Source organism: Passer domesticus, chromosome 1 (genome assembly GCF_036417665.1).
Source record: "Passer domesticus isolate bPasDom1 chromosome 1, bPasDom1.hap1, whole genome shotgun sequence".
In the NCBI taxonomy this organism is placed as follows: Eukaryota; Metazoa; Chordata; class Aves; order Passeriformes; family Passeridae; genus Passer; species Passer domesticus.
The window spans coordinates 118,412,772-118,427,259 of NC_087474.1; the positions used below are offsets into that span (position 1 = coordinate 118,412,772).

General features: G+C 35.1%; 1 long non-coding RNA gene across 1 annotated transcript in view; it reads right to left on the reverse strand.

The window, feature by feature from the left end:
- LOC135278626 (uncharacterized) overlaps positions 1-14,488 on the reverse strand; it is a 142,892-nt gene that overhangs the window by 67,185 nt on the left and 61,219 nt on the right. The window contains exon 3 of the long non-coding RNA XR_010346080.1: positions 2,030-2,162. This is a non-coding gene — a long non-coding RNA (uncharacterized LOC135278626). The remainder of the gene's footprint in view (positions 1-2,029; positions 2,163-14,488) is intronic.

Consider the following 14,488-nt stretch of genomic DNA (forward strand, 5'->3'; position numbering starts at 1 on the left):
GGGTTAATTTGCTCTGAATTATTGTTCATATGACTTGTTTTTCAATGGAGAAATATAAAGCTATCCCTTAAAATTTCTATTAACCTTCCCCTTTTACATCCCTTAGAGTTTTATTCAGAGCATTATTACTCTCATGGCACCCAACCTCTAGCTATGCATATTCCTCAGAAGGCAAGGAATGTCACTTCCCTATCAGCCAATAAAATCAGTGGGATGGTTATTTGGGTAATTCTGCTGGCACTTCCCACAGGACAGCATGTGAGTTGATATGCAAAGACTACCCAGGAGCGTGGAGTAGGATTCAAACCTCTATCTTGTAACATGGGAGTCCCACCGACCCCTGTAACACATTGTAGGAAGCCACTGAGTCAACTAATTAAAGACAATTTTATAGCCAGAAAATTTGTTATCTGTAGTCTGCAATAACATGGAATAGCCTAAAGGGAGCAATGGCTCTCTAGCTTTTTAAAAAATCCTTTCTTGTCATATATCTGTAAATTTAATTCTTGTGTTTACATGGATATGCTGTAACAAATCTTTTCAGTAACATTAATATTGATTGACAGTATTTTTTGAAAGTAAAAGAGGGAAACTACACTGAAAGTATTAGTGCAGCAAGACTTAAGAAATTACTAGAAGAAAAGATAACCTAAAAGATGAATGGTAAATGATAAAAGAGACCCAGTGGATTTTACCTAATACCATGATAACAAACAGCCCTCTGGATCTAAATCAGTTTTTTTCCTTCTTCTTAATTCGACTTTGAGAAGTATATTATCATATTTCTATAACAAATCCTTCTGAAATATGCCATTTTGTAGATTATTTCATTAGTAATACTCTCAATACCTGATGAAACAACATATCATGACTAGCTGTTAGAACCAGACATGGATTTTCTGATATATCATTCCCCAGATGGAAAATGGTTTTCTGTGAAAAAGAAAGTACTCATAGGAATACTCTGATTTGATTAAAAATGAAAAAAGATTTAGGTTCAGATAAAAATATTCTGATCAAACATTTGCAGACTAAACAGCAGGTTTTTTAATAATAAATGATAAAAAGCTCATTTTATGATCTATAAAATTTAAAGTAATTTTTTTTTAGAGTATATTCTTCTCTTTTAAGTTTCAGGCATTGTGAAAGGAGATATTGTTCCATTAGATGAATTTCCATATGTCCTTTTATATAGCTGAGAAATTCTCATTTAATTTTAGAAGAAACATTGCTGAGCTTGGTGCAATTCTAAAATACAAGGCTAAAGAAGTATCAATTTATTACTGTCTTATTTTCCAGTATCATGCAACAGTCAAATATATCACAGAAAATTTGGAAAAACTGTTGGGATATAAGAGAGTTTTTAACAGAAGCCTAGTGTTAATTAATAGAGTTAGGAAGTTAGGATATTGCTACTATTTCAAAGCAAAAAGGAAATCAGCACATTGTATATATGTTAAAGCTTTGTTGATATTTAATATGTTTATCAAAATATAAGTCTGTATCCGCCTCAATTTAAAAATTTCAAAAATACATTATCATATGTCCAATAGCAAATACTAGTGAGGAAAAATGTTAACATTTCCAAAGAGTTTTGGTCATTCAAATTGTCTTGCTCAATCTCCAAAATCCACAGTAATCGCTTTTACAGTTCCTTTAATTGAAAGTACAATAATCACATTAGCAGCAGAAAATAAGCACAAGCAGGCTTGTTTCAAGGTTAAGAAAACAAGGCACAACATAATCATTCTGAACGTGATCCAGCCCTCATTACGAATTGTTATGTCAAAGAATTCTTATCTGTGTGTTTAATACAGCACATATCAGCACTGAACCAAGTGGCAATATGATAGTTTGGGGACTGCACTGTCTCTGTAGAACAGGAGGTAATGAGATGCTGTGAGAGCACTTACAGAGAGCACAGTGATAAAATAGGCCTGTAAGGTATAACTTCCCCATTGTACACCACACTTGCACCGCATTCAGTAGCATGACTGCTAGTAAATCAAAAGTCACACCTTGCATTTACCTGTGACATTTGTTACCTTCACGTGTCACTGTTCTATCACTCAGCAATCCACTCTCCTGTGGGCAGACAGGGTCTAGAAGGTCTGCAAATCAGGAACTCAGCGTTCCAGCCAAATCACACGTGATGTGTGCTCCTGCAAGAACCAGACACACAGATGCTTCAGCTTCACATCCCTGTCAGCCCTGATCAAGAATAGATGATTTCCACCCCTCAGTGCACCGCAAGAGTGACCTCACAACTTTTCTTTCTGTCTCTGAATCTGTGCTGAAGACACTAGTTTTTAATGAAGATTCTCCCCCTATCAGGACCATTCTTCAACTCTGTTTCCTTTTGTGATGCATTTTCAACAAGTAGTCTGAGTTTTGTCACCAAGTATCTCACCTAATTTAGGGTTAGTTTGTCTCATGACAAGAGATTGTTTTATTTCCTTTAGGTGTTTAACAGACCCATCTATTCTCCAGGAGAGAGACAGCTTCTTGCTTGAACAAAGACATAACTTTCTATATCTTTCCTGTCAAGCTAATTCCAACCTTCTTTTCATGGCAAAAAGTCATTCCATCTTTTTGTTCTTGCTTACTAGCTTTTACTCACCCTCACAAAACCTGCAAGTAACCACAAAAAGGCCATTTTATTGGACCTTTTCATAGACCTCAGACTGGGATTTTCCATCTCATTGGTCTTTCCATTTATTACTTCATCATTCTCTTCTGCATAAGGTGTAATGGCTCATACCTGTCCATCTTAAAAATGAGATAATGAGAATGACTTGTAATTCTGACCTCCAAATTGCACTGCTCTATTTGTACTGTCATATACATCTGCACTTCTCCTTAAGCAGAAGGAACTATAACCTAACTTTACATTTTCAGTTTAGAGTTTGTTTTCCCGCTTAAATATCTTTCCGGATCAACCGAAGCATCTGACAATGCTTTTCCCAGACTAAAAGATACAATTTACATTGAGTTCCTTGAGGTTTTGTTTTCACCTCAGCTCTATGTACATACAGCATTACCATATATATGCACAGCCTATACAGGGAACATCCACTTTCTGTAATTCAAGATACTTGGAACAAGTATTCTATTGTTTTCAACTATCAAGACAGGCAGTTCTCATTTAGTATAAAATCTTGCTAGAATTTCTAGAAATCCCAGGTGAACTCCTGAAATGCTTCCTTTAATCTGTACTCCAGAAGATGAGGTGTTGCTTTTTTACATCTTTCTATCCTTGGGCAGAAATTCTCTGTATGTTTTTTATACTTGCTTTAACCTTTCTCAAATTCTGCCATCTTATCTTGGAGATTATATTAAACACCATCTAAACATTTTGCTGCTTACTTCACACCACCTAATTTTTTTTGTTTGAAAGAGAAAAAAATTAATGAAACAATCAAAATACTCTGCTCTACTGTTTTTTAGTCTTTGCTTACAAGTTTCATTTTTAATTTTGTTATAGGTAAAAGCATTTTCTCCCAACCAATGATACCCTAAAAGAAAAAAAGTTATATGACAGAGCTTATCAGGAATGTTTAGACCACCTAAAGACATTCTTCCTATCAATCCTTACCCAATGACTCTATTGAGATACATAACTTCCACAGTCCTGGAAAAAGCAGCTTCCATTTTTAGAGAATGGACTGACTCACCACATTTAAATATCTGCTTAAATAATAATATTCTGAGACACAGATATGGCCAATACTATATCAAGCAACCACAGTTTTATTATTTATTGGGACTGGAAGTTGGAGCTTCACATCATTTGTGCAGTACATTGGTTTTGTCTCTGTCCATAGCTGGTATGCTTGCTTTAACCTGTACAGACTAAATATGTAAAGTTAAGCAAATTCGAGATGTTTTCACCTGGTACTGACATGCTGTTCTCTTAGGGTCTGTATTTCTGTTACTTGTAGACAGAATCATATCTTAAGAAAAAAAGAGAAAAGGTCAAAAAAGGTTGTCTTAGAGACTTTCTGCAAGACAACCTAAACTAAAACTAAGGAGGTAATGTAACTGGTGGCTGCATAATACTGCATCACAATGTGCACACACAAAAAAAGGAAACTCAGGAGACAAGTTTAAGCGTACTTTTTCTAATGTTAAGGCGAGTTTATGTAGACTCAATGTCATAAAAACACTAAAATAAAGCATGTTTTTAACTTTAAAACAAATGAACAGTCAGAGAAAGGGAAGAATCTGTAATGTAACGATGAAGCTGGCCGCTCAGGAGGCATTTACACCATCAAGAAAGGAACAGCTGGGACCAATAATAAGTTATCCTTCTTGGTGATTAGCTAATACTTGACAGAACAGATGTATACAGGAGTTTTGGAACCTAGTTCTAAATTCTGGAGGTCACAAGTCTCTTACTGAGAGTAAGAGTCTCTTACTGAGACTCTTCAGAAAAACACATCTCCTTGTAGAAAATTAAAGCGTCTAAGACCTCCTCTGAATCTAAAGAGGGGCTTGGGGAGCCATCAGAAATTACCTGGAGTTCTTTTCACTAAAACACCCTTCCAGCCTTCCTAATCTCCAGTATACCCCCATATCTTGTTTCCTTCTGTATTTCCTTTCCTGATGGAGGTGTAGGCACCCCATACAGCAACTGATGTGGGGGTCAATCCAAGCAAAGATGCGCCTAACACAAACCTTGAATTCACAGGAACTGTCCATCTTTCTTCTGATTTAATTAGTACCAAACTTCACTGAGATAAAGACAGTTGAACGAATATATTTGGTCTTCATTTTTAAGTACAGATATTAAGACGATTTTGTCTTTCTAAAATGCAAAAACAATTTTTCAGAAATTATGAGACATTTCTAGATGGGATGCCAGTGATATGTAATTTCCTTTGGGTAGCATGTTAGGCTATATTTTGCAGTAGAGTTCAGTTCGGTAGTAACTTTTATTGTGGAAAAGTATTTCTTTCAAACGACAGTTGTTTTGAAACCATTGTGCCAGTGATTCTATTTCACTCTAGTGGCTATTATTTGGTCTTTTTATCGCATTAATAGTAAGTAATAATAAGTCAAGGAGGTTTTATTCAGAGAAAGATGCTAGGAAGTACCCACTAAGGGACAACATTGAAGACTGAAAGCAGCAGTAGGGACTAATTTATTTCAAATTTTTTTCTACCAGTTCAGGCTGCCAAAAAAATGGAAATAACAGCTAAGACTAAATGTAAAAACAGATATTCCATTATACCCAGGTTTTCTAAAAAATCAGGCAGGCTTTATAAAAAGAAGAAAGATCTATTCAAATAAATAAGAATATTTGATATTGAACTCTATGTGTAGCACAAAATGTAACAGGGAATAGCTAGTAGAGCAGACTGTGTTAAACACAGGTTGATGAAATACCATGTGATATGACCTGAAAATATTAATAGAAGAATAATAAAAGAGATTAACCTGAAAGACTTTTTTTCTGAATGATGTCATCATTAATCTTCACTAACGAAAACCAGTAAGCAATGAAAAAGCACCAGGAACGCCAAACTCTTCCCCTCCTTCCCCCCTTACACACAGAGCAGAGTCAGCTCTGTCAATCAGAAGGCAGAACCATGCTGCCAGTTTTAAGCATGTCACACGATGGAGAAATTCCTGTGTGCTGTTCCTTCTGCATTCAGAAAATAACAAAAAGTAACATTAGCCATTGCGATGTACAAGGTGGAAGTCAGAGGTGGGGGTTGGGGAATTCTTTGACTGTATTTCTTCTTCCTGCTAGGTAGGATCTCTAAAAGCAGGTTCTTGGGGGAAATGCAGGTTTCTTTATTATCTATTTCAAGTCTAGAAGTTGCAGAGTTTGCAAGAAAATTTCTCTATGAAAGAGAGATGAACTACATTGAACTACTACTACATTGAAGCAACAAATTGCTGGAATGAACTTTCAGTTCCACTTTATGTTGACATTATCCATTTCTTCTTTGAGCCTGAATGTAACATGTCACTGATATGAAACCACTGACTACTGGCTAAAAAAATGTGAAAAATGAGTAGATTTTTTCAGTCATGAAAAGATGCCTTTGGTTCTTAAAGTCTCTAAGTTTCACTGCACATTAGGTCCCTCTGAATCATTTTGTTTAAACCAAGAGCTGTGAAAAAAACATCCCATTCCACATAGTCATCAAAAAATATACATAGGTTTGGGGTTTTTTTCCCCAAATCAAGAATTTTATGGAATAATTTCTCAAAGATCTTTCAACGACAACAGTGCATAAATGAAGGAGATCCTAGAAAGAGAGCTGTAGTATAATGATGTAAGAATGACTTTTTCACTATTTAGTCATCCCGTACAATTCAACAATCTGAGCTGCTTTCTTTTGACATTGCACAGCAGGCTCACCTTTATCCTTGAAGAGTAAGCCTGCTGTGCAATCAGCATATACAGCCCTCCAAGGCTTGCATGGCCTAGAAGGCAGCCTGCATTACCCGTTGGATAGAGCCCTTTGAGACTATTTTCAGCAATCATCAGTCACAGTAAGTTCAGGTCCACATTTCTTAAGCCAAAGAAAACACAAAGTGCATTGAATCCTCCCTTAGTTAAGGATGCAACTGACCATGAATATTATCAGAATTCTGAAAGCAATCTCAATGACCAAAATTCAGTTTGGTAGAAAGACAAAGGTTTAAACACTTCAACAGATGTGTTTAAACTACAAGCGGTGATCATACAAAAATACTCTCAAATTATTGATGAAAAGTACATATTTTCTAGAATTAATACTCTAAAATAACCATATTTTACAATAAAGTAAATTACTAATTTATTTTTATTTATGTCATTCATTTTCCTTTAAAATTCATATAATAGATAGAACTTATCTCAAATGATCGAAGACTTTTCTGTATTGCCTATCTGTATTTGCATCATGTTCCATAATTAATTTAGTTCTTTGCATTCATTCTTGAGGTTTTCCATAGTGTGATGGTTTTCCATAGTGTGATAGTTTTCAGCAATTTAACTAGGAATTTGAAAAATAACCAACCCACCAACCAACCAACACCATCACCAGCAACAAAAACCCTTACCATGTAAATTAGGCAAGACTAGATGTCCAAGTAGTGTGTTTAAGCACATGCATATATGTGCAAGATATAATGACAATGTATACCCAAAGAAAGAGAAATTACTTCAGAGAAGGCACTTAAAGGACTCAGTGCAACTGGCAAAATTGAAATTATGTAAAAGAACAGCTTCACAAATCTAGTTAGGGTTCTCCAGCTTGTTGCACAGTTCTTATATACACACAGATTTTATTGTGACACCTGTATTTTTGCAATAGCCTATGTTGTATGTGCATTTATCCATATTTGTATACCACTATCTTCAAAAAATACATGCCCCTTTTAATTTTCTCCCTATATATGAAATTTTTGTAATTAAGCCCTGGCTTGCACAGCAAAAATTTTTCTTATGACAGCAAAAAGTAACAATAATTGCATGTGATACAAGTGTGGGACTACTTATTTCAGTGTGTGCAGAGTCAGTGTCCAGCTTTCAATGCTAGATTATTCAAGTACTTACAAAATATAATGCTGTCTTAGGCTGATACCTAAACCACTTGGCTTTCAGGAAAAATCAGTATTTTGTTGCCATTCCCCAGAGCATTTTTCATTTTGTTCCTAAATAGAGAGTTGTCTTCTTTCAGATGTCAAGTTTTTCATAACATTTTTGTCTGTACTCCACAGACAGTGGAGGATTAAAGCACAGAGAATGACTCCTTTCCTCAGCTGCAACTTGAAGTGATGCTGACATTAAGCTGCTGAAAACCTTAAAATTATAAAGTGTTTTCACTAAACTTCCTGCTCTGTGGAAGAGAGGTTAAATTGCACTGTCTTTCTTGTGCCAAAGTTGACAGATGGTCACAGGACCCAAAAAATGTGAGCATTCACAAAACAAGCAAACTCTGCTTTCAAGAGCCAGGGTATCTGGTAAACAAAGCTGCAGCTTCTCCACAATGAACAAGGTAAACATAAAGCACTGTAGCAGTTCAGCAGTAATAAACAGGTGGGAGTCTTCTATTTGGGTGATACTTGTAAAGTGGTCTTGCTGCATTAGATTTTGTAACCCAGACTAATGGGCTGTAAGCAGCTATGTAAATGGGTTAAATTAAGAGGGAGGAAAATACCTTTTGATTATCCTTATATATACACATATATACACATATAAGTTAAGTGCACATGTGTAGAAATACCAGATTTCAAGACCTCATCAGTAGGAAAAGACTGCTTCATAGTATTTTAAGATCAGTATTTTTAAAATTTCTTCTTTAGATACTGTCCCATTTTTTTTGGAGCAGTAGTATCATGCATAGTCTAAGAGTATTTTTCCCTATGAAAGGAATATCTAAAAGGTTGCTATAAAAAAAAAGCGAGGAATCAAAACTTTTGTAACAGCGGTTGGCACAGTTACATGAAGCTGTGCAAGAATGTCAGGTTTTTAAGACCTTCAAATTTTGTAAATATGTAATACATATAATCTGTATAGGATTAGATTAAAAGGTCAGGTTTCTTGCAGAAACATAGAATCATGGGAAAGAAAATGAAGGTATAATAATTGATGTAAATTCCTGTGTAACTGAACTGCCAATAGGGAGTCTCAAACTCCTGAGGAAAATTTTAGGCTCTGTACCAGGAGAGCCTGGTGCAAGGTGATACCCTGTCATATATAGGATTTCTGTATGATCTGCCCTGGCCTTAAACTTTGCAAACCTGAGATGATTAATACATCATGTCCAGATATAAACATGCACACAAACATGCCATACCATGTTTTGTACCAAAGACTCAGGTTCATGTTTGAGCTCTGTTGAAACAAAACTGTCAATGAAGAAGAATTTAGCATCTTTGACTTCCTGCACTTTTCTCAGGACTTTTTAATGGGCAAGCAAAACTTGTAATCAATTCTTCTTTGTGCTTCACACTGTCTCAAGGCTATGGACCTCATAGGTTAGTTCAAAAGAGACAGAAAATAGTACATAAAGTGTGTGTATGTTGGATTCTGAACATATGGAATGCTAGCCATTGAGTCAGTGCAGCCTGGTGCCTATTACAGAAGAGAGAGAACTCGCCATCAGCTTTCAGACTAAACAAACAAGAATGGTGATATAGTCTACAGTCTGTGATCCAAATATCAATTGACTGAATATCTGCACTTAATGGCTTGCTGTGGTGGATAAGAGTCCACTCTCCTGCCTAAGCTGAATGAGTCCCTTGTCACTTGGTCATTCAGCTGTTCAATAGATGAACAATATTCTTCATTCTTGCTAGTTGCAGAACAAGACCACTTGAATTTTACAAGGTAGAAATCATATGCTGTTAACAAGGTATTTAGCTTTATGACATTTAAATGTCAGCTGGCCAAACTAAGTCACTCCTAATTCAATGGTATGATGCAGTAGCCTCCTTCTTGTGATTCAGCTTGACTTAAAATGGGCAAATTATGAAGCACTGGGTGAATTGCTTGGTCAGTTGAAAGCTGGAGACTCTATATTAAATGTGTAAGGAAAATCCTATAAAAACATAGCTGTTCTTTCTATAACATCATGTAAGATACCCACTGGCTTTAACAAGACAATATCTTAATCACAGAAGAGAAATAATATCTCTGAATACAACTTCAAAAAACTTTTTCTGAAAAACCAAAAGACCTTGATTAGAAGAATGTTATAATTAAATCCTCCACAACTAGTGGTATGAGTTATTGTTAAGAAAAGACAGCCCTTTTATAAAACTTGAATTTCTACAATCAAGGAACTGCATCAGGCTCTAAAAATGCAATGTTTAAGGTATCGAAGTGCTGTTACCAGTCCAGAGCTCTACAAATTTCATAAAATAGGCTTTGTACATTGCTTTATTCCATTTAGCACTCCTGTGTTCCTCCAGAACACAAACTCAAATATTACTCAAGTAAATAATGGATGCTCCTAGAGTTACTAGGAGAGGCAGCATTAAAAACAAAAATTAAAAAAAAAAAAGGTATATGAAATAAATGCCCTGAAAAACATTGTAGAATTATGGATTATCTGCATGCTGACTCATCAATCATTCTGACATGTTCTAAGATCTCCTGATAAACCTGCAGTTTGGTAGAGCATCACCTTTAACAAAGAGGGATATATAAACTTCCTCTTCCCTGTCAAATTTAAAAATCTGTGTGAATCAATGAACTTCCCCACGCTTAATTTAAGATTCTGTGATACATAAGAAGTCTTGGAATTCTTCCATAGAAATTACAGGATTCCTAAAAGCTACTCTGAACAACATGAAAGCTTTTATTGTTTTATATATGTACGTACATGATTCATTTTTGATGCTGTAATATCTAACAAATTTATACAAGATGGAAATAGAAGAGTAATAAAAATTAACAGAATCTTAGGGGAAAAATGGCTGTTTCTTCCAATAACATGTTTATACAAAGCACAATGTTCAGTAATGAAATTTAGTAATTCACTTCTGTGGATTATAGTTTAGCAAGTGATACAGCAGATACGAGTCATCATTTACAAGAAGATGCCATCTGCTGAGCAAACATGCAATCAGCAGGCACTTCCTATTACACTGGAATCTTTTTTGTCCTTTATTGATTTTCTCCCTTGCATTTCTAAAGCCCCTCAAGCAATCTGAGCCAGTGCAGCAAATGAAGAAAGCAAAGGACTTCTCAATGACCCCAATATCAATTCTGCTTTGTGCTTCATGCTGTCTCAAGGCTATGGATCTCATAGGTTAGTTCAAAAGAGACAGAAAATAGTACATAAAGTGTGTGTATGTATATAGGTCCAAGGCAACTCTGCAGAAATGACAGCCTAACCTACCAGATTAAACACACTTCAAAAAAGCATTACAACATTAAACATACTTCAATGCAAGCATTAAATTATTCCCCCCTACACCATTTAATTGTTGCTTCATAATACTTCTCTTTTTTTGTTCCACTTATTCAGTTTACTTCTGCTCTTTATCTACCTCATGTATACTCTGATCCAAATAGGAGACCTTCTGAAAAATGTATGCATAAATAGATGTGTTAGCATTCAAAAGTTGTTGTCCTACATCTATAGATGTCAGAAAAAAGCATTAGACATAAAAAACTTTCACAGTTACCATTCCTAAGCTTATTTTGGTTTCCCCTTTCATACTTATTTTTTTATCATGTAGTTTTATATACTGTATGTTTTGAATGATAAAGTTCATTTTAAAATAGAAAATACCCTTGCTGCTTTACAAAATATTTTTCATCTTGCAGAAGAACAAATTAAATAAAGTTCTGAAGTCAAAACATATATTTGAAATGGAGAAAAATAGAAGTTTATTAATTGTTATCACTACCTCATGCAAAGTACAGCTAAGGACAGCTAACAAGAGGAGGAAGGAAAAAATTATTTATTACAATATCTCATGTTTCTCTTTTTCATTAATCCAGTTTATTATTAATTGGCATCTCAAGAAAAATGGTTCTTGTCTATTGTATAATTTCATTTGCATCATTAACACAAGCACCAAATATTAAATGGAAGAAACTATGATTAATACATGTAGTAAGGAAAACTTTGCATTAATAAATATGCTTAAATGAATTGCATAATATTTATACTATTCAAAGTTTAAAATTCCATTAAAAACATAAAAAAATATTAAAATACGTATCCATATTTCCATTTTGAAAAGCTTTATACAGTGAGAAAGTTCTCCCTGGAAATTACCACTATCTTTTGGATATCATTTGCATACAAATCTGCTTGTGCAAACTCTTCTTTCTCCAAGCTTTTAAAACAGAATCAAATACACAGGTGCAGACCATGATGTATAACTCCTACCACACCTCTCTATGTTTTCACAAAACTAATGATGTGATCTTTGTCACTTTGTTTCTACTTAGTTTCAGTTGGGGAAGGGCTAACAACATTAGTCACTGCCATTAATGCCTTGCTTTGAAAATACTATTAGGTATTAGAAGAATCTTCTTTTTTTTTTTTTTAATTTTTTCAATTTGACTTATTAAGTCTGCATTAAAAATAAACTACCACAAAATCCATTATCTGAACTCAAACCATTCAACATCCCCCATCTCCCATCCAAAAGTGGGGAAGTATTGCTGCATGCAGATTATGCCAAGAGCCCTTCAAATAGAGTAACACTAAAAACCTGATGATATTCTACCACAAGCTGTGTACTATCAGCTGGAAAACAGAACTATGGACCTACAGACTGATTCTGCAACAAAATACCCTCCCTGATGATACAGCAGAAACTCTTGTTTCTGGGCTTTGAGGAAAAATAAAGAATACTGTATCTAAACTCAATAGGCTCAATAGAAGCTGATACTTCAATGTTCTCTAACAAGTACCTGGCTTACAGAAAACTCCTTGTCTTAATTAACAGCTAGTTTTTCTACTCTGTTTCACTTATGACATAAGACTGAAAACAAATTAAATTTTTCCCACATTTCCTGTTCCTTTCAGAGCCAATTGACAAAAGAAGGAAAGGAACAAGCACCTGCCTAAGAAAAAGACATTCCAAAAGTCTAAAGATCAAAGTCTAAAGAGTTGGGTATTTTTAACCATGACAAACCATACTACTTTTACTTCATGGCTGTCTTGAAATGTGTCTTTATTTCTAAATCAGTTACTTATCTGTCTGTCTCTTCAATGCTCTTCCTATCTTCATAGATTCCTAGAATGTTAATGGACCATAAGGATCACCTAGTTCCAACCTTCTATTTTCAAAATATAGTGGCTGGTAGTAAATATATCCTTTTTCAGTTTTAAACTATCGTCTACAAACATAGTTATGCTTACTGCAAGTCTTTCAAGCAGGAAGTGCAGCATAATTTCTGAGTTCCTATTGAATGGCACAATATTAGGTAAAGGTACAGATGTGACACTCTGGTTAGAAAATGGAATGGACAAGCTTCCCAGAAAATCACTAACATTTCTTGGTCTCTGTCACATTAGAAGATCCCCTTTGGCTGTCTCAGAATAGAGTTTTATCCAAACTGCTCTGCAATTTGACCATCACTAGTAAATTATAGCTTTTGTACTTCTCACAGCCTTTGACATCACCATTAAATTTAGTTCTAATAGGAAGAAAAAGCCTCTTGACAGCGAGGATATGAATGTTGTCTAACAGAGAGAAATAAGGTTTTAGAAGAATAATAGGAGAAAAAGGGTTAGTTAAAACAAATCGTAAAAACCACCCTAAAAGAAGTACAACACGCATCTCAAGGACTCTTTATCATGACAAAACATAAACTTCAATTTAAAAAAAACAAAAACAAACATCCTGAGTACAAAATTTACTTCCGATTAGGAAAGTGTTCTCTATTTTTTGTCTGAAAAAGGAAAAACAACGGGCTGAAAATGCCACTAAGGATCTAGCTCAAGAATCCAGTGAAGACAAAGGAGCCTTTTAGTTTCAATGAGTAACCAAAAAGAATAAGTATTGAATAAAAAAGGGAGGAATTATTTGGAGTCAAACCTATCATGCTGTGTCAGTCAGGCCTATAAATGTTCCTTTCAGTCTTCTCTAAAGCAAAGCCTGAGAATGAAAGGGAAGTTGTGCATCAATTACAAATACATGTGACAGAGACCTTGTCGATCACCTGGCTTAGAAGAGGAACAACACTTTCTGCTAATGTCTTGGACAAACAGGAATTTCAGGATCTCTCTTAGGACTTATCTTTCTATAAATGGGACACGTAGATATCAGATTCTAGTCTGAGTTCTTGCACAGTTCAAAGTCACAGCATGGAAGAGAACAAGTTTTGTAACAAAAGCAAATGGAGATTGCCACTGTTCAGAAGAAAATAAAAAAGGTTAAGACTTTTCTCTCCAAAAAGGGTGTAATAAAAATCTCAGAACGACTTCTGGTCATCACAGTAAATCCAACATTCTGTTCCAAAGAAAATTAGCCTGACAGCTCTCAGAGTAAATCTCTCCTATCTGAGACCACTGAAAAAGGACCCAAATGGGGTTCTGAATTAAGGACTTACAGTAAAATACTGAAATGCCTCTCTCCAGTATTGTCTTGTTCTTCTGATCCCATAAGATGTTGGAATCCATCAGAACACTCACAGTATGGCTGTATTCATTTCAAGATGAGCAGGAAGGAACAATGGATCAAAAAAAAATATCCTTTATTACATAATGTTAAGTGTGGGTGAACTAATAGTAAATATATTTATTCCCAGAGGTATTATTGGTCTCCTTTATAGGAAGAAAGAGCTGATGAATCTCAACGGCATTCACTCACCAATGAGAAGCCTGTGAGAAGGCTCTCAGAATGCCTTACACACTGATGTGCTAATAATGCATCAGAGAAGACATTTTCCAGTCATTAGAAGGAGTTTGGACGAGAAGAAAGTATCTCATTTTACTGTTTATTTGGTATCAAGTTTTATATAAGAAAAAGACCACGCTTTTATGTTGTGCAAGGGTTCTTTATGCAGCCAGTGTTG